Below are 24,661 nucleotides of genomic sequence, written 5' to 3'. Positions count from 1 at the left end.
CTCACCATTTGTGAGCTTGAGCCCCACATCAGGCTCTGTGCTGACAGCTCAGAGCCTGGAGCCTGCTTTGGATTCTGTGTGTGTGTGTGTGTGTGTGTGTGTGTGTGTGTGTGTGTGTGTGTCTGCCCCTCCCCAACTTGTACTCTGTCTCTCTCTCTCTCTCTCAAAAATACACATTTAAAAATTAAAAAAAAAAAAGAAAGTCTTAAAAAAAAAACCCACAACGATGGAGGTATTTCACAAAAGGATAAAGGGGCCGCTGAAAGAGTTCCCAAAAACCAAAACTGGAAGAGTTTGAGCAAAAAAATAATGTAGAATTGTATATAACCTGAAGTATAAATATTCATAAGTCCACAGGGAACTAAATAAATGACTGAATACATACATACATACATACATACATACATACATACATACATACATTGGGAGAAGGGGCAAGTCTCCAATGCAGAAAATTATCAAATAATGTATGTACATACTGCCCCCCTCCTGGAGGTGGGCCATAACTTATCACACCTTAAGTGTGAGCTCTGCATAGTGACTTCCTTCCAAAGAGTACAGTGCAGAAACGGAGGAAAAGGAGTAAGTGCAGGGGAGAAACCTTACAAACATTAGCTCAGCCACGTGATCAAGGTCCACATCCACAGGATTAAATCATGTTGATAGTATTCCTGTATGTAATGTGTAGCGATGTAATTGATGTGACGTAATGAAATACGGCACTTTAATTCTGTGGTCTTCCTCTGCAAAAGCTTTCCATAAGCCCTGTCTAACCACAGAGAAATATTAGGCAAACCCAAATTGAAGGATATTCTACCTGACTTGTATTCCTCAAGCTTTTAAGCTCACCAAAAACAAAGAATGTCTAAGAAACTGACAGTCTCAAGGAGACTAAGGAATAATGACAATAAAATACAGTAAAACCTTGGTTTGTGAGCATAATTTGTTCTGGAAACATGCTTCTAATCCAAAGCACCTGTGTATCAAAATGAATTTCAAGAACCATTGGCGCAGTTGTGATCATGTGACGTTTGGCATCACGTACTACTCGTTTTGCAAGACATCGCTCGTTTATCAAGTTAAAATTTATTAGAACTGTTTGCTCGACTCACGGAACCCTCGCAGAAAAAGTTATGCACAATCCAAGGTTTTACTATGGAATGTAGTATCCTGGATGGAATCCTCACACAGAAAGGGCACATTGGGTAAAAACTGATGAAACCTGATTAACCTATAGAGTTTAGGAATAATACATCATTATTGGTTCATTAGCTGTGACAAATGTATCATGCTAATGTAAGATAGTAATAACAGAGGAAACTGGGTGTGGGGTGTATGGGAATTCTCTGTACTAGCTTTCCAATTTTTTTGGAAATCTGCAATTATTTTAAAATGTCTATTTAAGGGGCGCCTGGGTGGCGCAGTCGGTTAAGCGGCCGACTTCAGCCAGGTCACGATCTCGCGGTCCGTGAGTTCGAGCCCCGCGTCGGGCTCTGGGCTGATGGCTCAGAGCCTGGAGCCTGTTTCCGATTCTGTGTCTCCCTCTCTCTCTGACCCTCCCCCGTTCATGCTCTGTCTCTCTCTGTCCCAAAAATAAATAAACGTTGAAAATAAAATAAAATAAAATAAAATAAAATAAAATGTCTATTTAAGAAAAATGTCTTTTAAATAAAAACTGCCTGGGGCGCCTGGGTGGCTCAGTCAGTTAAGCGTCTGACTTCAGCTCAGGTCACGATCTCACAGTCCGTGAGTTCCAGCCCCGCGTTGGGCTCTGAGCTGATGGCTCAGAGCCTGGAGCCTGCTTCTGGTTCTGTGTCTCCCTCTCTCTCTGCCCCTCCCCCGTTCATGCTCTGTCTCTCTCTGTCTCAAAAATAAATAAACGTTAAAAAAAATTAAAAAAAAAAAACTGCCTCCACTGAGGGCTAAATCTAGGTAACTTTTAGAGAAATTAAAGTCTGAATTAGTAACAATATTATGGTTGATAAATTTGATTCTGTCACCAAAGGGATGAAAAGAAAGCCAGAGACAGCTGTGCTAAAGAACACCTGACCTTTTTAGACTGTGTATGTAACATTACCATATGAAGGCTGAGATGTCCCGTTCCTAACCTGCCCCATCTGGCGTGGTGTTAGCACATTGAACCTCAGCCAGCTTTCATGCTGCGGTGTTCTGTTACCCCACACTTCTGGAGAAGGCCCACAGTGAGAACCCCAAGACTTGTTTTATTTTAGAAAAATTCCTTTCTCTACTTGCTCTTAGACAAGTTGTTAATAGGGGGTCTTCCCTTAAGCTAAAAGTAGAAAAAAAAAAAGACAAAGTGAGGGAGAGAGGGACAAAGAAAAGAAAGGGGGGAGAGAGAGGAGAAATCAGCTACAAACGGCTTCCAACTACCATCTAACATAATGAGTATTTTTTTTTTAAGTTGAGGCTGTGTAATGCAAATGACATCATGCCCATTACACTATCTGATTTCACCAAGAGTTGTAGAAAAAATCTGAACAGGAACGCCTCATCTAAAAAATGGATGGACTCAGAGGAGGGGTTCAGCCCCACTTTTCATTTTTCTGCTCAATGCCGAGGGAGTAAGAGCTGTAAGAACTTCTCCAGGTCCCTGCCCCCTGAAGCCGGAGTCTCCCGCTGTACTTCCACACAAATACGGGCCCCCAGCCCAGGCCCAGTAAACAGCAGCCAATTTAACCAGCTCCTCCGGCGATGGACTCCAATGCCCACTCAACTCTGGCAACCACTATAATTATTCTTCCTTCACTGTTCTCATTACTCCATCCTACTCTGTCCACCCAACCACCTAAGTAACTGTGTAATTTGCTTATGAGCAACTCATTAAAAAATATAATTTTCTGCATACATATTGTATCATATTATCTATGCACCAGTTGTTTTATATAAAAAAAATATGTTTTTTACTGAGAACTTTGTCATCTTCTTATCAAATGTTTTTCTTTTTCATGCACTGCACTGGTTAGTCGCTATCAATAATCTGAGCCTTCTGGAGAAACTACTCCCAGAGCCAATGCATTAAACACTTAAAACGTAGGACTTTGGAGTTGATTTGAAAGCCAAATGCCCAAGAAAAGAACAATGACTGCAATTATATTTATCAATATATACTATATTCCACAACAGAGTCCATTTACCAGAAGTTATATAATAAAACTGCAAGATGGAAACAGGTTAAAATAAAAAAAAAATCAGAATGGGGAAAATGAAATAGGAGATCAAGACCAAGGGCCAAGTTCAAATGTAAATTTAACTCTTATCAAAGTTGAGCTGCGAATTTGAATCTGAATTTCTAAAGCAAAGCAGAAAGGGAACCTGCCTCACAAACATGATTCACATTAACTGTAATGAAACTACACCAGTTTCTCAAGAAGAAACTTCCAAGGACCTCCCAAGGTCCTTCCAAGGACCTTAGGTCTAAAAAAAAGAAAGAAAAAAAAAATGTTCCTAATGTAGTGTTTCTCGAAGTGTGGTCCCCAGACTAGCAACATCAGTATCACCAGGGAATTTCTTAGAAATGCAAAGTCTAGCCCCACCCTTAATGTAGTGAATCAGAAACTCTGGGGTGGGGCCCAGTGATCACATTAACAAGCCCTCTAGGTGACTCTGACGCAGGCTCACGCTGGAGTTTCAGAACCACTGCTTCAAGGGAGTCTTCACATAGGATACATCGGAAGTGGTTACAAACCTTGGAAATATCCCAACCATAAGTCAGTGCTGTATTTTACACAGCAAATTCTAGTCGTGTTCGTCAGAGTAAAGCAGATTTATAAAATCCAAAACCCTATGGCCAAGTACACAGATTGGGTGACAAGAGTGGGCTAAAGTAGGTTTCCCAGGGACTGGCACATAGTAGACGGACGTACACAAGGGTTTTGAATAAATGAATGAGGACTACATGCACGCATGCATTGTTCAATACCCTTCAAACAATTCCCCATAAGTACCAATTATTATCAGCTGTGCTTTGGATGCCCCCATCAACTATATCACCTTCAAAGGCTGCAAACATTTTTAATGACTTTATTTTAGAAGGAAGAAATCACCATTTATAATCAAATATCTTTGTATTTTTAATTTTTGTTTAATTGCAAAAACATTTCAACCTCCATAGCACACTCCAGCTATCAACCCATGTTAGGTCCATAGCCAGGAGGTAATTAGTACCAGCCCTAGTTCTACGGAAGGAAAATACCTACAGGAGAGCTCCATGAGTTGCCAAAAGGCACATCAGCATTAAATCCTCTGACCTCTGGCCTAGTTATCCTTCCTTTGTTATTTCACAAACATAACATGTGTCTGCTGGGCAGTGACTCCATAAAGTCAGCCCTGCCTTTAAAGGCTTCCCTTACAAATCCTTCTGGAGGATCCGCCTCCTATCTCCATTAGGCACAAGGAACATTAGCATGAAGCCTTGTACCCAGGTAGGACACACCCCAGGATCAAAGGAAGGCAAGATCATCTTAGAAGATGGTTTCTTCCTTTTTTTTTTTTTTTTTTTTTTTTTCATAATGAAGACTAATTCAGAGAATTCTGGTAATAGCCAGGGAAGAGCGAAGGGTGGGCTATGTCAGGAACCTATAGCAGATGCTGGATTAGGGGGTGCTGTAATGCACACACGAGGGCTCATCCAGGTTAAAGCACTTCTGCTCTGCCTGGTTGGGTCACAGATTCCTCTGGCTCCTTCCCTAGAAAATCCCATTTCACAAGGCTCTCAGACACCTGGAGGCTCCTCCAACGACCCCAGGTTAGGAGCGTATAGTCTATCTGGGTAACACATTACTTGTAGTTGTTACAAGAAGGTCAAAAGCAGGACATAATTCTGCTCTGGGTGGAATTCTTTCTAGAATGATTCCAAGTCATAGAACCTCTGACGGGGTCAGAGTTAACATTCATTCATCCAATTAGTCATCCAGGAGACATTTACTGAGCACCTACTGCATGCCAGCCACCAAGCTGGGTGCTGAGCACAGGGAAATCTCAGGACAAGAGCGGCACCCAGGGACAACTTGGGCATGCCGCACCTTTTGTACGTGACCTTACCCATCGTGACCTGTGTGACAATTACATCAGGGCTGACCTCCAACACACACATACACACACACACATGCAATATTCGAGTCGCACCACCTCATGTTGGTATTCCTGGGTGCATGTCCTCTGGAGATGTTGAGTCAGACATGGACATTTAGATTGGGGTAGGGCAGATGACACCGGGAATTACTAGCTGACTCTACTCTGTCACTGTGGTTGTAATGCATGCTTTCTTCACCTTCCTGTCTCTTTCCCCTTTTCCTGTTGTTCTTTGTCACACCTTCTGCCTTCTCTTAGCTCTACATCCCCAACCTGCCAAAGTAGGAAAGAGTCCTGCTTATGACCCTTGGGCCACCAGTTCCAGATGCAGTAAAGGGGTGGAGCAGTGGAGTATGTGAGAAAGTAGATACATTCAGGAAAAGAAGAGTTTCCCTATTCATCCAAATACTTGTTTCAGACATGTCACGCTTGGTGCCTCTTAGTGCTATTATTTTAGAAGGAAAGGGGCACCTGGGTGGCTCAGTCGGTTGAGCGTCCGACCTCGGCTCAGGTCATGATCTCACGGTCCGTGAGTTCGAGCCCTGCGTCGGGCTCTGTGCTGACAGCTCAGAGCCTGGAGCCTGCTTCGGATTCTGTGTCTCCCTCTCTCTGACCCTCCCCCATTTATGCTCTGTCTCTCTCTGTCTCAAAAATAAATAAACATTAAAAAAAATTAAAAAAAAAAAAAAAGAAAGAAAGAAGGAAAGACCACAGCAGAAGGAGCCACCACTCTCAACAGAGAAGAACGCTGTGGTTTAAGGCTGAAGTTCTAGGGTTCCATTTTCATCATCATTACACTGATGAGCCTTTGGCAACTGAGGCAAGTATAAAAATACACATAAACATAGAATACAGAGATGCTGAAGGATTGCTGGTTATAGAAGAAGGGTCCACAGCTGGCTGGGTACAAGCTCCCTTGCCTAATGAATACCATCCGTATTCCCAAAGCAATTAACAATAAGGTTGAAATGACCGACACCTGTGTCCTTATATTCACGATGCCCATGAACTCTGAGGCCAGAGTCCCCAAAATGCCAGAGGTCGAGCTGGGTTCACCCGAAGTGGCCATCAGCCAACCTACAGCCTCCACTGCACTTCCTCACGGATGCCAGGTGAACTGGTGAATTACATGCTATTTTTCTCCTAACTCGGATCTGGCTCCTCTCCTGTTTTGCTTCCTTAGGAATCATTTTTTTTTCCCCAAAGAAATGAAGAAATAAACATGGAAACCATTTTACCAAAGTAGGAATTTGTCTAGTAGTTTGTTTAAAATGTCTTCAGATCGCTTCTCGGCCTTTTGGCTAAGATCAAGTGTAGTATCTGTTCTTATCAGTTTAAAATGTCTTCAGAGTTTTAGGAGTCTTTCCTTACTAGGAAAAAAAAAGGCCAAACTTTTGGCAATATACTAATTCTTTTCATCTTACTTGGTAAATTTCAACAACAGAAAAGACACCCTAGTAACCTAAAACTTCACATACCTTCCCAAGGTGTGTAGTTTGCACCTCCTACACACTATGGAAAAAACAGGGCTTATTTGCAAGGAGCTCTGCCCTCACAATCTCACCTTCTGACGGTCTGGAGGCAGCACATCGTCATTACCTCTTCAGATTGGGAAATTGAGACAAAAGGTAGAGAAGTTGCAGAACAAGGCTTTAGTAATTCCCAAGTTTCAGTCTTTCTTTCTTTCTTTCTTTCTTTTTTTTTTTTTTTTTTTTTGTTTTGTTTTGTTTTTTGAGAGACAGAGGGGCAGAGAGCAGGGGGAAGGGCAGAGAGAGACTCAAGCAGGCTCCACACACAGTGTCGGGCCCCACTCAGGGCTGTGACCATGAGATTGTGACCTGAGCTGCAATCAAGAGTCAGACACTTAACCGACTGAGCCACCCAGGTGTCCCTCAAATTTCAGTCTTTTGACTTAACCCTTTTTTTCTTTCCCTTCATTTCTTTAGTCATTACACCCTTCCCTTACCGTCACAGCCGGAAATGACCTTTCTTCTGAACTCCTGTAGGAATTGCAGCCTGAACAATGCATCTATTAGTCATGTAATGCCATGCTATTTAAATCCTGCATAATTATCTAACTCTTCCTGTGTTTATGTCTTGTTTCTTTGACTGAATGTGAAGTCCTTTGGGGCCAGAATTAAGTCTTAATGTGTCTTTCTGTCCTCACACCAACCCAGCACACAGTAGGACTCCAGAAAATACATGGTAATGTGATTTGTTTGGATTTTTTCAAATCTCAGAAGACACAGATGCCTGAAGCTTAAAAAAAATTAAACACAGAAATACATAAAGTTGAAAATAAAACTTCAGATAGGATTGCACAGAAGTGCATATAATTCGGCCTCAATCTATTGCCTTCCTTAGCACTGGAAAATACTCAAATTTACTTTAGAGCGTTCAGTTCTTTTTGTTAATAATTCATTCTCTTACCCAATGAAATATGTGAGTTATGTGTTCCCTCCCTCTACAGAAAGAGAAATTAACTTTTAATAGGTCATGCAGAAACACCAAACTAAATAGCAATCAATGAAATAACTTTGAAAAGTATAAATATATAAAGTAGCACCATAAATCACATCCATTGTCAAAGCTTTCTCCCTATTTTACTCCTTAAAGAGACATAAACTCAGCATTTTTTCCACACCATAAATAAATGACAAGACAATCCCAACAGAAGTCTTCAGAGATACTCAGATGAGATGCCCCCTGCATCTAGGAAGGCTGCTCAAAATATTTAGGACACTCTTCTATCTTTCGTGCTCATAAACATCCAAATACAATTTTTTATTCTACACATTGTCTCGTAATTCAGGGTGAATCTTACAAATTTCTCCAAGTGGAACCAAAGTCCTTTTTTCTACCCAATTTGGCCTTCCTCCACTCAGCTGGCCTTCACCATCAGGCCACTTCTGCCACCCACTCCCACACCCACACCCTGGAACTGCTCTGTCCTGAACTCCACACCACCCTGCAGCTCCCTGCCCTTCTCCCACTACACCTGTCTTTCACACTACAGAGCCTTCCCCAAACCATGAACTGTTTCCTTCCAGCCTCTTAGGCCCCTCCTGGCCACATTTCATTCCCAACTCTTATCAACTGCTCCCTGCAACATCCTCACACCTTGCTTTTCAGCCACATCTGATTAGAGAAAATCCACCCTGGACCAATCTCACGATCTGTTGCCTCTGCTCCGGCATACAGTGCCGGGAGCCATGTACACTGGGGCCCCTGTAAATTCAGTTTCTAATCTTGGCTGGGTCTCAGCACCTCTTCACTTTTCTTTCACTTTTTCTTGATCAGCTCCTCTGCCATGTCCTTCAGTGACTGGAATATTCCAAATAATCTCCATTTTTTCAAGCTCTCAATCCCATTTTACTTTGCCCGCTATCTCATCAAATGCTTATGGTGGCCTAGGGTTTGCTAGGTCTCCCCTCCCAGCTTCCATAACAACCACAGAGTCCACCTTCAGAACCATCCTTCTGAGATTTCTCTACGAAGGCCTTCTTTCACCGATCCCTCCATTTTTGACTGATCTTCCCTGGGACTCCATCCTTCATCTGTGTTCTCCTTGGGCATCAAACTACTCATACTGTTTTACCTACCACCTCTGTACAGATACATATCTCCAGTCACCCACCCTCCCAGAGCTTCAGACTCACATTCAGTTGGCTGGTGGACACGTGAAAAATCAATATATCACCTTAGCCCAATGTCAATTATTCCTCCTACATTCCCTAGATCCATAATGACACCAGAACTTTAGGAGACATTCTAGTCCCTTCCATCTCATCCATTTCCCCTAGCCAATTGATCAAAATCATATAGACTTCGCATCTTGGGCACTTCTCAAACCTATCTTCTCTCCAGCTCTGACTTTCACTCCTTTCTTGCATGTCTGATCCTTTATCTGGCCTACCATGAGAGCTTCCTGCCATCCAACTGCAAATCTATGGTCCACCATGCTGCCATGACAACCCATCCAAAATGCAAATCTGACCATTTACACCCCATTGTAATGGGGTTTTTCAATGGTTCCCCATCAGCTAAAGCATAGAGTCTAAGCCCTCGCATAGTATATATCTGAATGTTTGTGGGCTGGCCCCCAACTACACCAAACCCCTTACAGCCCTTGACTCCCACCCCATGCTTTATACTTGATCAATACTGAAACGCCTGAACTTACAAGCGTACATAGCTGTTTAACGCTTTAACATTGTAGGCTATTCCCTTAGCCTACAATCCTTTTCTTTCCCTCTTGTCCATTCATCAAATAAGTCTTACTCCTCATTCAAGACTCAGTGCAGGTGACTTCTCCAGGAAGCAAGCCTGATCTTGACCTCCTTCTCACATGCAGTAAGAGCCCGTTTTAGCAACCTGTCATGGCACTCATGATTTGATATTGACATCACCTGTACTCACATCCACATCCTCCTTAACATGACAGGCAACCACGAGACTGGGGCCATACTTTATCCATCTTTGTACCCTTAGGGATTAGCCCATTATCAGATACAAAGAGGATCATCAGCATTTGCTGTGGCTTCAACAGAATACACACCTTCGGGAATAAGCAGCCCAAGCATTAAGGAAAAGGGAACTTCATTTCCTCCTGTGATGAGCACTACATAGTGTTCTAGGGAGGAACACTTGATTACTCCACCTCCTCTGTGTCAGAGTCACATGAAACCTGACTTTTACAAATCTGTAATAATGTATGTGATCAGTCAAAACTGAGCAGTCTGTCCTCAAAACCTCTGTGGAAGAGAAGTTGGATTCATTATTCTGCTTAGGCTGGACTGAAATCAGTAAACAATGATACTACTCCAAACAGCAAAAAGTGTAAATCATCAAGGGTTTTTATTGTTTTTCTAAATGAATATCCTTTGAATATTCTAGTTTCCTCATTTCCCTTGACCCCTTTGTTTTCTTTTAAATAAATACAGAAGTCTCAAGAAGCAACTTGCTATTAAAACACATCCTTTTGATCACCTTCAATTTTATTTTCAGATTAATGCCCTAAAGTAACACAGATTCTGAAACTATGTCACTGATTTCATCAAGAGTCCTTTCTGGGGCGCCTGGGTGGCGCAGTCGGTTAAGCGTCCGACTTCAGCCAGGTCACGATCTCGCGGTCCGGGAGTTCGAGCCCCGCGTCGGGCTCTGGGCTGATGGCTCAGAGCCTGGAGCCTGTTTCAGATTCTGTGTCTCCCTCTCTCTCTGCCCCTCCCCCGTTCATGCTCTGTCTCTCTCTGTCCCAAAAATAAATAAATGTTGAAAAAAAATTAAAAAAAAAAAAAAAAAAGAGTCCTTTCTGTTTATGCTTTTATAACACTAAGTGCATATGTGTGGTAAAACTTAAATATGTGACCAGATGTAATCATATAAGTAATCAAGGAATATAGCATGTTTAATAATTTTTAAAGGTCCTTCAGAAAATGAGTCACCTTGACTTAGTTTCTTATTCCACACATGGAAATGTCCTTCTCTTGCCTGTGGGGGTAAGCATCGCTATTCCCATTTTACAGGTTGTAAAACTAAGGTTCAGAAAGCTTAAAAACATGTCCAAGTGGTGACCATGGGTTTCCATCTCCACTCTGTCTACTCCAAAGCCCAAGTTCAGAACACTCAGTTGTACGGCCTCTTCTCAAAAGAGGACATCCAGGGTATAAAATAAGCCTCACTGGCATTAAAGGAGACAGAGCTGAAAGTTTTAGAAAACCGACAAACAAAGTTCACAAATAATTGACTCTCTGGAATTCTGTTTCACTTGTTCCTGAAAGGTTTCACGTTGGTCAGGAACCCACTTCCTCTACACAAGAACAACCATTGTAATTATCATCTAGAACAAGCACCCTTAGCTTTTCATCTCTTATAAACGTTTCCATACTGTACTCCAACTTACAGACCCTCTATTCTTTTCCTCAGTAATGAAGTACCTCAAGAGGAAAAAGGCACAGAAAGGTAAAAGTAGGGGGATTCAATCCCCTTCACCCTCAAGCTCACATCTCTTGTCTTTCTCTCAAAAAAAGAAAAAAAAAAGTTAAACCTAAGAACTTCTCCAGGCACTGTGCTGAACAGAGTAGGGAAAGACATTGTGGGTATGAAACAAAAGAGAATTTCTTAATCCAAAAAAGATCACACCTGCTACAACCTCTGAATGGAGCTTCAAGAGCCAAGCAGATGGGAGTCACCTATGGTCTCCTGGGGTCTTTCATCATGGAATGACTCACACCACACTTCTCTGTGAGCTGCAATCATGTGAGTGAGCTGCACAGGTCTGTCGTTCTTGTTCTTTCTGAATGAGGGCTCCTATCCCTCCAATCCCTCTACAGTACTGATATCCAAGGTGTTTGGTCTACAGTGACCCTGTTCCACAAAGAAATATTCTAGTGAGTTCCATGGTATACAAGATAGTTAGAGTTTCCTACCACGATTCCAGTTGCACTAAACCTATGCTCCTTGAATTCTTCAGGCCACTGGAAGCCAAGTGGATAAGGCAACTGGGCAGCAAAATAAAAGGAAATCTTGTCCTTTGTTTTGATTTCATTTTTAAAAGTATTTATTTTATTTTATTTTTTATTTTTTTTTTAATTTTTTTTTCAACGTTTATTTTATTTTTGGGACAGAGAGAGACAGAGCATGAACGGGGGAGGGGCAGAGAGAGAGGGAGACACAGAATCGGAAACAGGCTCCAGGCTCTGAGCCATCAGCCCAGAGCCCGACGCGGGGCTCGAACCCACGGACCGTGAGATCGCGACCTGGCTGAAGTCCGACGCTTAACTGACTGCGCCACCCAGGCACCCCAAAAGTATTTTTATATTATCCAAGGGTACGGATCTCTTATTTCTCTGTCATCCAAATACACACACACACACACACATGGCTTAAGACTTTCTTCAAGAAATGTAAATATTTGGGGTGCCTAGGTGGCACCCCAGTTGAGTGATCGACTTCGGCTCAGGTCATGATCTCACAGCTCTTGAGTTCAAGCCCCGCGTCAGGCTCTGTGCTGACAGCTCGGAGCCTGGAGCCTCCTTCAGACTATGTGCCTCCCTCTCTCTCTGCCCTGACCCACTCGCATTCTGCCTCTGTCTCTCTCAAAAATAAATAAACATTAAAAAAAAAAAAAAGAAATGTAAATATTTAGTTCCAGGATACATTTTAGCCTCTGAGTTATTCTGATAATGTGAAGCAAGAAAAATAATTCAATTTACTCAACCTGTGTTCTTTCTTTTCCCTTTTGTGTTGTATCAGAAAACACTTTCAGATAGGCAATATAACGTTATTTGGTGTCTGAATGTTGTTGTTCCTGAATATAGAGACATGCTCAAATGATAAGATGATGTAATGCTACATCCACTATATAAAATGATACAGCAATTCTATGATGTTCCCGGTAAAAATTCTTATTTCACAGCTCTATAAAACTCCCTCTGTGGGAAAGTGGCTTTGATATTGTCCATCAAGACTCCTACACTCAAAAACAGAGTTTTCTGCAATGATAGGAATGTTCTATATCTGAGGTATCCAATATGGTAGGCACTGGCCATATGTGGCTATTCAGACTTGAAATATGGCTAATGTGACTGAGGATCTGAATTTCGGTCTGCGTGTCAGGCAGCACAGTTCTAAATGATCTAGGCTTTTTAGTGTTTGGCCATGATCTTTTTAAAATAAAAGATTAGGAAACAGGCAGTCTCTCAAATAGATCAGTCTACATCTCTAAAGAAGCTCTGTCTCAAAGTATACACGTTCTCTATCTCCATATTGATGGAAAGTAGGTCCACTGTGGTGTGACACTACTCAGAAAACTTCACACCTGCCGTGTCTCCCAACAGGGAAGTGCTCATGCAAATAGAAAGTATTAACGTTACCATAGGTTTTAAAACATTAAAGTGCTCTATGAGGAAAAAAAAAAAAATTAGAATTAACCCAAATAATGTGATATATTTTCTTTCATTCTTCACAAGAATAACTTTCAGGCTCTGACACTCCTTAGTTGATAGCCTCACTCCAGGATCTAGGGCTAGGGACTCAGAGGAAGGAATATTAGGGTGTCTACCTCAGGTGTGGCCACCCAGCTATGATGTGAACTGCTGATACCCAGCCCTGCCCCAGAACACTGCCGTCCACACAAACAGGAAACCAAGGTCATCGGGAGGTTCGCTCGTTCTTGAATTCAGTCATTCATTTAGCAAACATTTCATGAGACTACTACATGTCAAGCATCAAGCCAGGCGCAAAAAATATAAAGTTGAGTGACACATAGTTTCTGCCCTTCAGGACTTCGGTTGGAAGGAAACCACATAAATAGATCATGATCTAGCATGGAAGTATATGATGAGCACAGAGAAGACAGGACTCTATGGAAGGTTACCTAACCAATTTGGGAGGGTCAGGGAAGGCTTCTTGGAGGAGGTAACACCTGAGCTGAGTCCTCAGCATGAGGAGGAGTTAGTAAGGCAAAGGCAGGGAAGAAAACATTCCAAGCAATGTGGATAATAAAAACAAGACACAGCCTAAATGGCATGGTAGACACAGGGAACATAGCAAGACGGTGTTGCTCAAGAATAAAGTTAGAGGAAGAGGGTGGTGAGAAAAGAGGCTACAATGCCAGCAAAGGCCAGGGCAAGGCCAAGTATACCACATTAAGGAGCTTGGTCTTTGATCTGCACAAAATGGGAGTCGCCAGAGGGCTTCAGCCTGGGGAAAGGTCCTGTTAGAGAGAGGCCATTTGGTAGCTTACAGAATTTGCAGGGATAAAAGGCAGGAGACTAGGATTTTATATTGGAAAGCAACAATATGAGCCTGCACGCAGACATTAGTAGTGAGAATCAAGACAAGAGGAAACGCCAAAATTCCCAGAAATAGCAAATAAACAGTAATTAGAAATCAGCCACACCTGGGGCGCCTGGGTGGCTCAGTCGGTTGAGTGTCCGACTTCGGCTCAGGTCATGATCTCACAGCTCCTGAGTTCGAGCCCCGTGTTGGGCTCTGTGCTGACAGCTCAGAACCTGGAGCCTGCTTCAGATTCTGTGTCTCCCTCTCTCTGCCCTTCCCCCTGCTCATGCTCTGTCTCTCTCTGTCTCAAAAATAAATAAAAACATTTTTTAAAAACTTAAAAAAAAGAAAAAGAAAAAGAAATCAGCCACACCAGGTGACTGGCTGGATCCAGGAGCTAAACAGGGTGACTCAGTGATGAGGGCAATGAAGAGACCACTACCAGTAACAGCTAGTATTTATCACACTCGTATTCTGAGCCGGGCACCATACAGACATACTAGGGATGGCCTCAGAGGAACCTTCTGAGATAGATCCTGTTTTTATCCCCCCCTTTTTTTAAATTTTTTTTAATGTTTATTCATTTTTGAGAGAGACAGAGACAGAATGTGAGTGGGTTAGGGGCAGAGGGAGAGGGAGACACAGAATCCGAAGCAGGTTCCAGGCTCTGAGCTGTCAGCACAGAGCCTGACGCGCGGCTCTAACTCAAGAGCTGTGAGATCATGACCTGAGCAGAAGTCGGACGCTCAACCGACTGAGCCACCCAGGCGCCCCACCCCCATTTTTAAAAGGAAGACACTGAGGTTTGGGAATTAAATAACCTGTTCAAGACCAAACATCAAGGAAGGGGCAGAGTTGCAATTCAAATCCAGATGTGTCTGATTCCAGAGCCCAAAACTTCACCATCATGCAATCGTCTCAAAGGACAGGAGAAAGGGGAGGTTTAGGAGGAAAAGCGGTGGGTGCAGCCCCTGTAACTTTAAGAAGCCTTTCAGATATACACACGACAACCAACAGATGGCTATACACCGCCCTGCTGTGCAAGGCAGAGACATGGGGTCCTGGACACATGGGTGGTGGCAAAGAGCCAGTAAGCAGATGAAGTCCTGAAGCCAGAGTCTGTGGGAAATACTCCCCGAACTGAACTCCAACAGCAAGGTGTGAGTCCAGGAAGAGAAGCCCACAAAGGGCATACAAGACAGAGTAACAGAGGGAAAACCAGAGGCACGGACCATGCCAGAAGCCAGACTCTAGGAGAAGAGATCTGACAAGGCACACTGAACACAACAAGGAGATCCAGAATGTTAAGGACCGCAGCACTGTCCACTGGATCTGACAAACAGATCAATCACTAGGAAGTATGACAAATACAAAAATGGGAGACACAGGACATTTCACAGCCAATGGGAGAGAAACAGTAAAGATGTGAAAGCTGAAAATTAGAGAAAGAGAAAGGCACAACGAGTGATGATACAGTAAGGTCCAGGAGGAGGCCAGAGGGGTGGGAGAAACCAGAGCAAAGGAGATGAAGTTAACTCTGACTACACACTGTTTGCAGGCATCAGGACAGGAAATTGGTGATCATTCGAGGAAGCTCAAGTTATTAATGAAGTCAGATGCAAGGTCATCTGAGTGAGGGGGTGGAGAGGTCTTCCAGACAATGGTAACTGCTTGGAATAATCATTAGAAAGGGAAAGAAATGGGCAGCACCAACCTGCCCAGCTGTGAGTGTCCCCAGCACCACTTGGTGGCCCAGGCGCAGGCTTGGAGAAGGGAGTCCTGCCAGCCAAAGATGGCAGAAGCTCAGATCCACCACTGACTTGGGGGAACTGACTAGTGTTCAGATGACCCACCATTTTCTGGGAAGCCTCCTCACCACTGGTTCTCATTCTACTCTTGGGTGAGTTCTGGCCACAGTGACAAAGAACCAAGAAGTAACTCTTCTCCCCCGAAGATCTCCCAAGACAGCACTTTAAAAATTATCAAAAAATACTACAGCTACAGTTAAACTGCTTGACTCTTATTATATAAGCTTATAAACTGAGACTAAAAACAACTGACACTCAAAACATGGCAATGGCAAAGCCAGAGACAGCCTATAAAAAGTCTTTTGGCTCTCAAATTTCACGGAAATTTGACACAGGAGTATCCCAGTTTTTCTAACGATGCTAGAATTATCAGCAGAGTCCAGGACTCAGTGTGAGGGGAATAGTAGGAATCACAAGCAATCTGGATTCTGTAGCAACACAAGGATAAGATGAGTCCACGTTCTCCTTGGCAAAATGGCACAGCACATCTGCTTAGGAGAGTAACAATGAAGTACAAGATTCCAACGCCTACCCTCCCCCAAACAACCACTGCACTAGAGCTAGCAGTCTCCAAAACAATGGAAATGTCAGGTCACCCTCCTGTTCCATGCCCTCCCCACCCCCCCCCACCACTTCCTCTTTCACCCTGGATGAGTTGTCATCTTTCCATGAAAGAATGCCAAGCCTTCAGTCAGTGTGACTGGCAGTTCCTGCTCTTCAGGTTCTCTGGATGCTTCAAAAGGGTGGCAATGTGTTACCAGAAAGACTACCCTTCTTGGCAGGCTGTTTTCCAGGCTTCCACCCCCGGTGAGTCACCCGCCAGTTTCTGTCATGCATAAGGAGATCTGTGATTATAGAAGACTTCATTCGAGTCTCATGGACCTGAGACTCACCAGTGACACCTTCTAAATTCAGACTGGATTATACGGGTGTTTTGGTGGAGACCTTCCAGATCTCAGGTGAACTAGAATGCGGAAGTGGCAGCAAATAAAATCATGACATAACAATAGTAACAGTTGGTCCTGAATAATAACATTCCCCAAAAACTGAATTCAAAAGCCACCCAGAAAGTAAACAATTAAGTCAAAGCAAGAGTAGTCAAAAGATTTCAACCTTGAACATGAGTCTCCAAAATCCTCTCTTAAAATTATTCCATGCATGTTTTTAGTAAACATGCAAGAAAATAAATTTTAGTCCATTACTTAAATACTTATTTTATGATCACCCTTAATAAAAAAGAATCCTCCATTTGACACAAGGGATACATTAAAGTGTACACAAGAAAATGGATATTCCTACCAAAGCTTTATTACCACCCCTCTTCTGCATGAATCTGTATTAGACACTATTAGAAATCAAACTATCCTTTCCCTCAAGGAACAGCTTTTCAAAGAGCATAAAGACCAAAATAAGTATTGCTATCAGATAAGATCAGTTAAACATCCTGAAACGTATTTTTAAAAATAAGATGAAAATGGGGTGCCTGGGTGGCTCAGTCAGTTAAGCATACGACTCTTGCTTTTGGCTCAGGTCCTGATCTCATGGGTTGTGAGTTTGAGCCTCACATTGGGCTCTGTGCTGATAGCATGGAGCCTGGTTGGGATTCTGTCTCCCTCTCTCTCTGCATTCCCTGCTCATTCTTTTTCTCTCTCTCTCAAAAAATAAACATTTAAAAAATAAATAAAGATGAAAATAAGAAAACAAGGATGTCAAAATAAGCCCAACAGGTGAATGTTAATGGTGTGTAATGCGATGACAGATAAAGGATTTATACAGAAAAGCAATAGCTTTAGCAGAAAAGAACTTAAGATGAGTTAAGAGTACTGGAGAGTACGGGAAAATGTCAGGTTGTAAGACGTTGAATAAGATGTTGGCAGTGAGTCCTTCCTTCTCTAGCGACTTCATTGCAAAGAGGAAGAAAGCTTATTTTGTATAAAGCATTTACACATCATTGAAATTATCAATCCAATCTATCGTTCCTCTCTAATAATCTAAGAACAGGTTCTAATGTTCTTCAAAGAAGGAAACATTCAAATATTTGTTCATTTAATCCATTTATTCAAACATTCATTTGTTAGAGATATTTGGGTACCTAGTTTATGCCAGGTATATAGTAGTAAGTATAGAGGCCCCCAGGGGGAACAAATCAAACCTGAGACCTGTCTCAGAGTTTATAGTCTAATGAGGAAGACAGAAATCGAACAAGTCGTCCCAGAATGACTGTGTACTCACAAATGTCATTATATGAGAGAGAAAAGTACAAAAAACCTAAATTGCTTTGGGGGACTCATAAAAGGCCTCTTGGTGAAGTGGAATTTAAATGGAGAATTAACTAAGTAATGGGTTGAGAGTTCTGGGACATGGACACAGCTTGTGCAGAGGTCCTAAAAATTCATCTTGTATCTCCAGAGCCTCACAAATAGTAGGCGCTCAATAAACATTTATGGGATAAACTTCAAGATCTTACAGCATTCAGAAAATCTCTCCCAGGAACACAACCCGTACACACAGAAAAAAAGAAAAAAAGAAGAGGAAGAACTACCGGCATAGAGAGGTGTTATCTGGAACAAAAAATAATAGCAGAACAAAAAAAAAAAAATTATGTGAAGAAGTGACTGAAATAGTATGCATATTATAGTTGTATGGGACAACATACAAAACTAATTATGCACTTAAGTGGGAAAAGATAATAAGTGTATTTTCTTTAGAAATATGAAAACATGTGGAAATTAAGAATAATACAGGTCCTCACATATCAACTAATAAAATTAATCAACTAGCAACCATCCAATTTACATTCCGTATATAAAACTGCAAATTCCTTCTATTTTGAAGGAATTCTTCCAGTCAATTTTCAGACAAAGCTCATTCCCACCAACTCCATCCATGCCGGTCCCCAAAGAATTACAGTGTTACCTTAGTAACACCTTACATTTCCATAAGGCCTTATGTTTCTATAAAGTCTCTTCCCATACATTATATTTTTGCTATCATCATTGGCTTCTTCCATATGATTTTTATTATTTTATAGGTCAGTATAATGTGCTGTATGTACAAATCAGCAAGGAAGAAGCGGCTCCTGGTTCCCCACACGGGACCCCAATGGATTTATTGTTCACCACTGGCATTTTAAGTATCACATATTTCTTTATAACACCCTTATCTAGGAAAGGAATCAAGTGTATGTAAAATAGACCACTTCATAAGTTTGAAAAACTAAGAAAAATCATTTAAATCTTAATGTCCTAACAAAAACACTGCTATAGATTTGTGAAGTGTGTTTCTACCTATGTTTTATGTGTATCTCTAATTTTTCTGATAATAAATTATACATGCTCACTGGAAAAAACACAATTTAGATAATGAAAGTCCTCTATAACTCCACCCCACTTCTCCACCCGAGAAAACTACTGCTAAGGGTTTGGCTATGCAGGTCCACAATCCCTTATCTACTGTCCTATTATTCAAAAAGCTCCAAAACCCGGGGCACCTGGGTGATTCAGTTGGTTAAGTGTCCACTCTAGATTTTGGCTTAGGTCCTAATCCTACAGTTCATGGGTTCAAGCCTCACGTTGGACTCTGTGCTGGCAGTGCTGAGCCTGTTTGGGATTCTCTCTCTCTCTCTCTCTCTCTCTCTCACTCTCAAAATAAATAAACTAAAACAAAACAAAACAAAACTCCAAAACCCAAAACACTTTGATAACGTTTGTTGTCAAAATCTGATTTGAACATACATAATGTCATTTGTAACCTTTACATATCCCACTTAGTGTGAATATTCATGTGTCGCTGCAGAGCATTAATGTTTTTGATCACAGGGTGCCATCCAACCCCCTTAGTAGAGCCATTATTTAATAGATGACACATGGCCTTATGAAAGATTGAAAAATCCTGAATTCAGAAACACACTTTTATTTAAATTTATTTTATTTATTTTTGAGAGAAAGAGAGAGAGAGCAAGAGGGAGAGAAAAAGTCCCAAGCGGGCTCCCTCCTCGCTCAATACAGAGCCCAACGTGGGGCTCAAACTCACGAACCATGAGACCATGACCTGAGCCGAAACCAAGAGTCAGATGCTTAACCAACTGAGTCACCCAGGCACCCCCAAGTCTACATCCCTTACTTGAACTATTGGAATCAAGTGTGTTTCTGGGGAGCGCCTAGTTAAGCGCTCAGGCTCAGTCAGTTAAGCATCTGACTCTTGGTTTTGGCTCAGGTCATGATCTCACAGTTTGTGGGTTCAAACCCTGCATCGGGCTCTGTGCTGACAGCTTGGAGCCTGGAGCCTGCTTTGGATTCTGTGTCTCCCTCTCTCTCTGCCTCTGCCCCAGTTGTGCTCTCTGTCTCTCAAAAATAAATAAATGTAAAAAAAAATTAAAAAATAAAAGATTCTCTCCCTTTCCCTCTGACCCTCGCACACACACAAACCCTCTCTCTTTTTTCTTATTATTGCCATGCTAATTTTCTTTATTTATTTTTTACTATGAAATTTATTGTCGAATTTGTTTCCATACCACATCCAGTGCTCATCCCAACAGGTGCCCTCCTCCATGCCCATCACCCACTTTCCCCTCCCTCCCACCCCCCCCATCAACCCTCAATTTATTCTCAGTTTTTAAGAGTCTCTTATGGTATGCCTCCCTCCCTAACACACACACTCTCTGAAAAAAAACAAAAACAAAAACAAAACCCTACACTCGTACAAATATTACTATCATTAACACTATTTCAGAAGCAGACCATATACCATAAATACTTCTCTGTAATTAGATTTTCCAACGTGATAATACATCAGAGATATCTCTGCACATCAATTCACTGTGCTCTTTAACAGCCCTCTGGACACATGTGAGGAGTAGTAGGACAGGAAGAATGAGGGGAACCCTGACTTTAAGGAAAGGGTAAGTAATTCAAAAGGAGACCCACAGGAATGGTTAGGGAGGAAGTCTACAAACAACAGGTATCACAGAATTCAGAGCCAGAAAGGCTCTTCGGGACAACAGCCTCATTTTTCTGTTAGAAAGCTAACCTGGGGTAGACAGAGGTGATGACTCCCTTACATTCCTGCTGCCATGTAGCGGGCCACCTGCCACCGGAGCCCCAGGGTCCTACTTCCGCGCTCCTACCACACTCACTGCCGCTGCTCTGAGACTCCGTACCCCAAAAGGTGAGGGCACGATTAGCTATGAAAACCGTGGGAGCAGCTTTCTCCGTGCAGACGCGCAGACTGCTCCCGGGGTTAGCGCAAGCTGCTAATACAGAAGTCTGTTCGTCCACCACCGTGAACAGTAGCCGTGCAAACTCAGCAGCTTGTGCTTTTATAGTTTTGTCACTAAACAGAGACAGGTATGGGAAGCCATCCCCAATTACTAAGAATTCAAGCTGGATGTTCACATTTAGGTTGCTTTCTCTCAAATCAAGCCACCATAGGCCACGAGCATGTCATTTTCTTTACTAACCTTGATTTGCCTTTTTGGGCCCCACAGAGCTAACCCCATTATCGAAGAACACTGACGCTATTCCACCAGCTGGGAAACCACCAACACCGGACAAGTCTCCTCCAGAATCTCCCCACCCCTCGCTGTGCCCCCAAAACCACTTGGCTCATTCAAATGTGTCCCTCCCAACAAGCAAGTACGCTTTCGTTTACATAAAGCAAACCTAAAATGTGCATATATATCCAAATCCTGGAATTCACCATACAGAAGAGCAGAAGAAAAAAGAGTGAATCTACAGAATATCAGCAGGCCTTTCCCTCTCCTCCGCCACACAGGCCCCAACCACCATGTCTACCCCCCTCCCCGTCACGCTTACAGCAGCAAGTGGGACGGACGCAACTTGGCCAACCCTTTGCTAGAAGCACCATCTGTGAGAATAAAGTTTATAAACATATACTTCCAGAATCCTGCGGCCCTTCAAAGGAACCCCCACCTCACAAAGACTGTGGAAATAAATTACAGTAATGCAGCCTTCTCTCAAGACACCCGGAGCTACAGCCCAGTCAATCCTGTGGGGGAAAATGAAAGCTTTTCAACAGAGTATCACGAAACCTCTGCCATGTCCTGAGGACTGCTTCAATTCTATAAATTGACTGAGAAGTTAAAAACACATGTAGTGTGCTCATGTGCCCTGGGGTCCTAATACACAAAGCAAAGCGGTGCTTCACCAAAGCCCACCCATTTCCAGAATCTACCCACTTCCACAGCTGTGGTTGCCTGGAACAGACTGGCTCTTACAGGGAAAGCTGGAGAATAACCTGTACAATCCCACCCCCAGACACCAGGGGACTGATCTCCGAGTATTGTAAGATGGAAGTCAGCGAGGTTACTTTGAAGTTACATGAGGGTCTAAGCTAAGAGAAGGGCTTTTACACGGTCAGCAGAGTGGACACCTCGACCCCACAAAGGAGCAGTAACAATATCCCCCTCCCCTCCTCCCCAGGACACTGGGGAAAGCGTAGTCATGCAGACTGTTGAGCTTCCCCAGTAGACACAGACACAGGGGAGAGAGGACATTCTTTAGTGTCTTGGAGAAGCAGGAGACTCTGATGAGAAGTGAGGAGAGAGACCCTACCGCACTTTCTAGTCTGTTTCAGGTAGGGCTCCAAAAGGCAATGAGATGTTCTTAGTCTCTCGAGGAGTATGGAACCTGAAGATGAGGCATAAACTCTGACCAAATAAATTACTTTCTATGAAAGCCCATAGATCTAAATATCTGTCAGTTCCCTTCTCTCTGTTTTTACACTGTGTACAAAGCAGCCTGGCAAATGCATGTGCTGGTGTTTTCTGGGGGCCCAGGGGCTGACGGGTGGCCTTTGGATGGGCTACAGTCTCATCCTCAGCCCTGACGGGAGAGGGAGGAGGGAGAGTGAACTCTCGCAAATAGGAGTGAACTCAAAAGACAACAGACAAAGTGCTACACAAACGTCGGTTATCTTCCCAGCTCTGATTCCTATAGCACTTCATGCCGACCTTTTTGGGACATTTATAACAGATTATTTTGTCACCGTTCTCTGTGTCGTTACCGTATTCATATTTGTATCCCAAGCACAGTCCTGGCATAGCACAGGCACTTGCTAAATACAGTATTTGTGACCCAGCCACGAACACAGGAATGACCATATACTTAGGCACCATCCAGAATTTCTGAAGCCACACGCACTGTTCCCCACCCCGCACCAGAACAGTAGCAGGTTTCCGTTGGCACAGCGTGCAGGCAACAGCTCTATGCTCCCACAGTACAGGACTGGGTCTGCGCCCAAACCTGCCTTCCCCCTTTTACTGGATGCGTGTTCCTAGAGAATTGACTTAACCTCTCAGAGCCTCCATGTCCTCATCTGTAGAATGGGGACCATAATATCTACCTCAACAAGACTGCCAGGAGATCAAATAAGCTAAGAAGTATTAAAGACTGGTATATAGTCCTCCATACATGTGGAGAGGGCAGCGGGAGACAGCAGAAAGAGCACTGTATCTAGAGTCAGACCTAGGCTAGAGTCAGATAGGTCACGGGCTGTGTAAACCGCTCTGTTTCCTCAGGAATGGAGGTGATGCTCTGGCTGCCTCAGAGCATCACTGGAAGGGTCAGAGTAGGAAACAGGGAAAACACCTTGAAACCTGTAAAGGGCTAAGCAAACGAGCCGCCACTTACAAGTCTCAAGCGCAGACTTTTAAGAATATCAAGTGATACTCCCCCTCCCCCATCAAGCTATCAAATTCGCGGAATGAATCCATGGAACCACACTTCCCACAGCTGCCTCTGCGTCAGTCTGTCGGCCGGACAAGCAATGCCCAGTGGTCACCTGCTGTGTGCCAGGCATGTGCTGGTGGCTGATGATGCTGACGGACTGTGGACCTTGCCTTCAAGCCTTCAAGATGCCTACAGTCTCAGGGGGATGACTCATCAATTACAAATAATCATGTGCAAAGTGCCACCAGGCTGAAGAGCCAGTTGGGATGAAAGCATAAAGTGGGGGCAGAGGTGGTAACCCTGAGCCTGGAGGACTCACAGGAAAGGCCACATTACCCAGGGTTACTGAAAATGTCGTTTGGTGACTGTGACAGAGAGGAAGGAGAGGAAAAGGTCAGCCGCAGAAATTATATACTGAAGCCAGTGTGCAAACCAGCTCAGAGCACAGCTTCCTAAAATTAAGAACATAGGTAATAAAAATTCTTCCCTTTTACTGGACCCAATAAAGAACGAGAGAAGCTTCTCTCTGTCTCAACACAATCAAAATAGAAAAGTGGCTTCCTTCACCTGAGGCTCACACATCAGAAGTGGAGGCAAAGCTTTTGTTTCCCTCCATCTGCCAACAAGCCTTGTCCTACCTCCCACCTTTCCAGACAGCACATGCTTTATTTTTTTTTTATTTTTTAATTTTTTTTTCAACGTTTATTTATTTTTGGGACAGAGAGAGACAGAGCATGAACAGGGGAGGGGCAGAGAGAGAGGGAGACACAGAATCGGAAACAGGCTCCAGGCTCTGAGCCATCAGCCCAGAGCCCGACGCGGGGCTCGAACTCCCGGACCGCAAGATCGTGACCTGGCTGAAGTCGGACGCTTAACCGACTGCGCCACCCAGGCGCCCCTGACAGCACATGCTTTAAATGGCCCCATGTTTTCATCCACCCGGCCCTTTCCTTCTCTTCATTCAAAACCCGCTTTCTGGCCACACGCCTCCAGACCATTCGAAAGTAGGAGGAGTCCCAGACACAGCCACAATCAGCCTTCTCTATGGCACACTGCTCTGGCTGTGACCCCCTCCCTGAGAACATCAACCGTGCGGTCTGACGTTTAGGAAGACATGAAAACATCAGTGCTGACCAAAATGGAAGTCTGGTTACCAAATAAACCGGTCAAAGATCTCATCAGAAAGAGGAATGGAAAGGACCCTGGGAATTCCCCTGTGGGTTTCTAAGCTCTGTCGGCACCTGGAGGAATGGGTTTGGGGAGCCCAATGGCATAAACTCCCCTCCCCCCATA

The 24,661-nt window shown here is 43.3% G+C and overlaps 1 protein-coding gene and 1 pseudogene across 1 annotated transcript in view; one reads left to right on the top strand and one right to left on the bottom strand.

Annotated features, from left to right (window-relative positions):
* PRKCH (protein kinase C eta) overlaps positions 1-24,661 on the bottom strand; it is a 235,508-nt gene that overhangs the window by 181,462 nt on the left and 29,385 nt on the right. The gene's annotated exons all lie outside the window — the stretch shown is intronic.
* Positions 6,373-6,487, top strand: LOC123584738 (annotated as a pseudogene).

This window comes from Leopardus geoffroyi, chromosome B3 (genome assembly GCF_018350155.1).
Source record: "Leopardus geoffroyi isolate Oge1 chromosome B3, O.geoffroyi_Oge1_pat1.0, whole genome shotgun sequence".
Classification (NCBI taxonomy): Eukaryota; Metazoa; Chordata; class Mammalia; order Carnivora; family Felidae; genus Leopardus; species Leopardus geoffroyi.
This window is presented reverse-complemented; position numbering and strand designations above follow the sequence as displayed.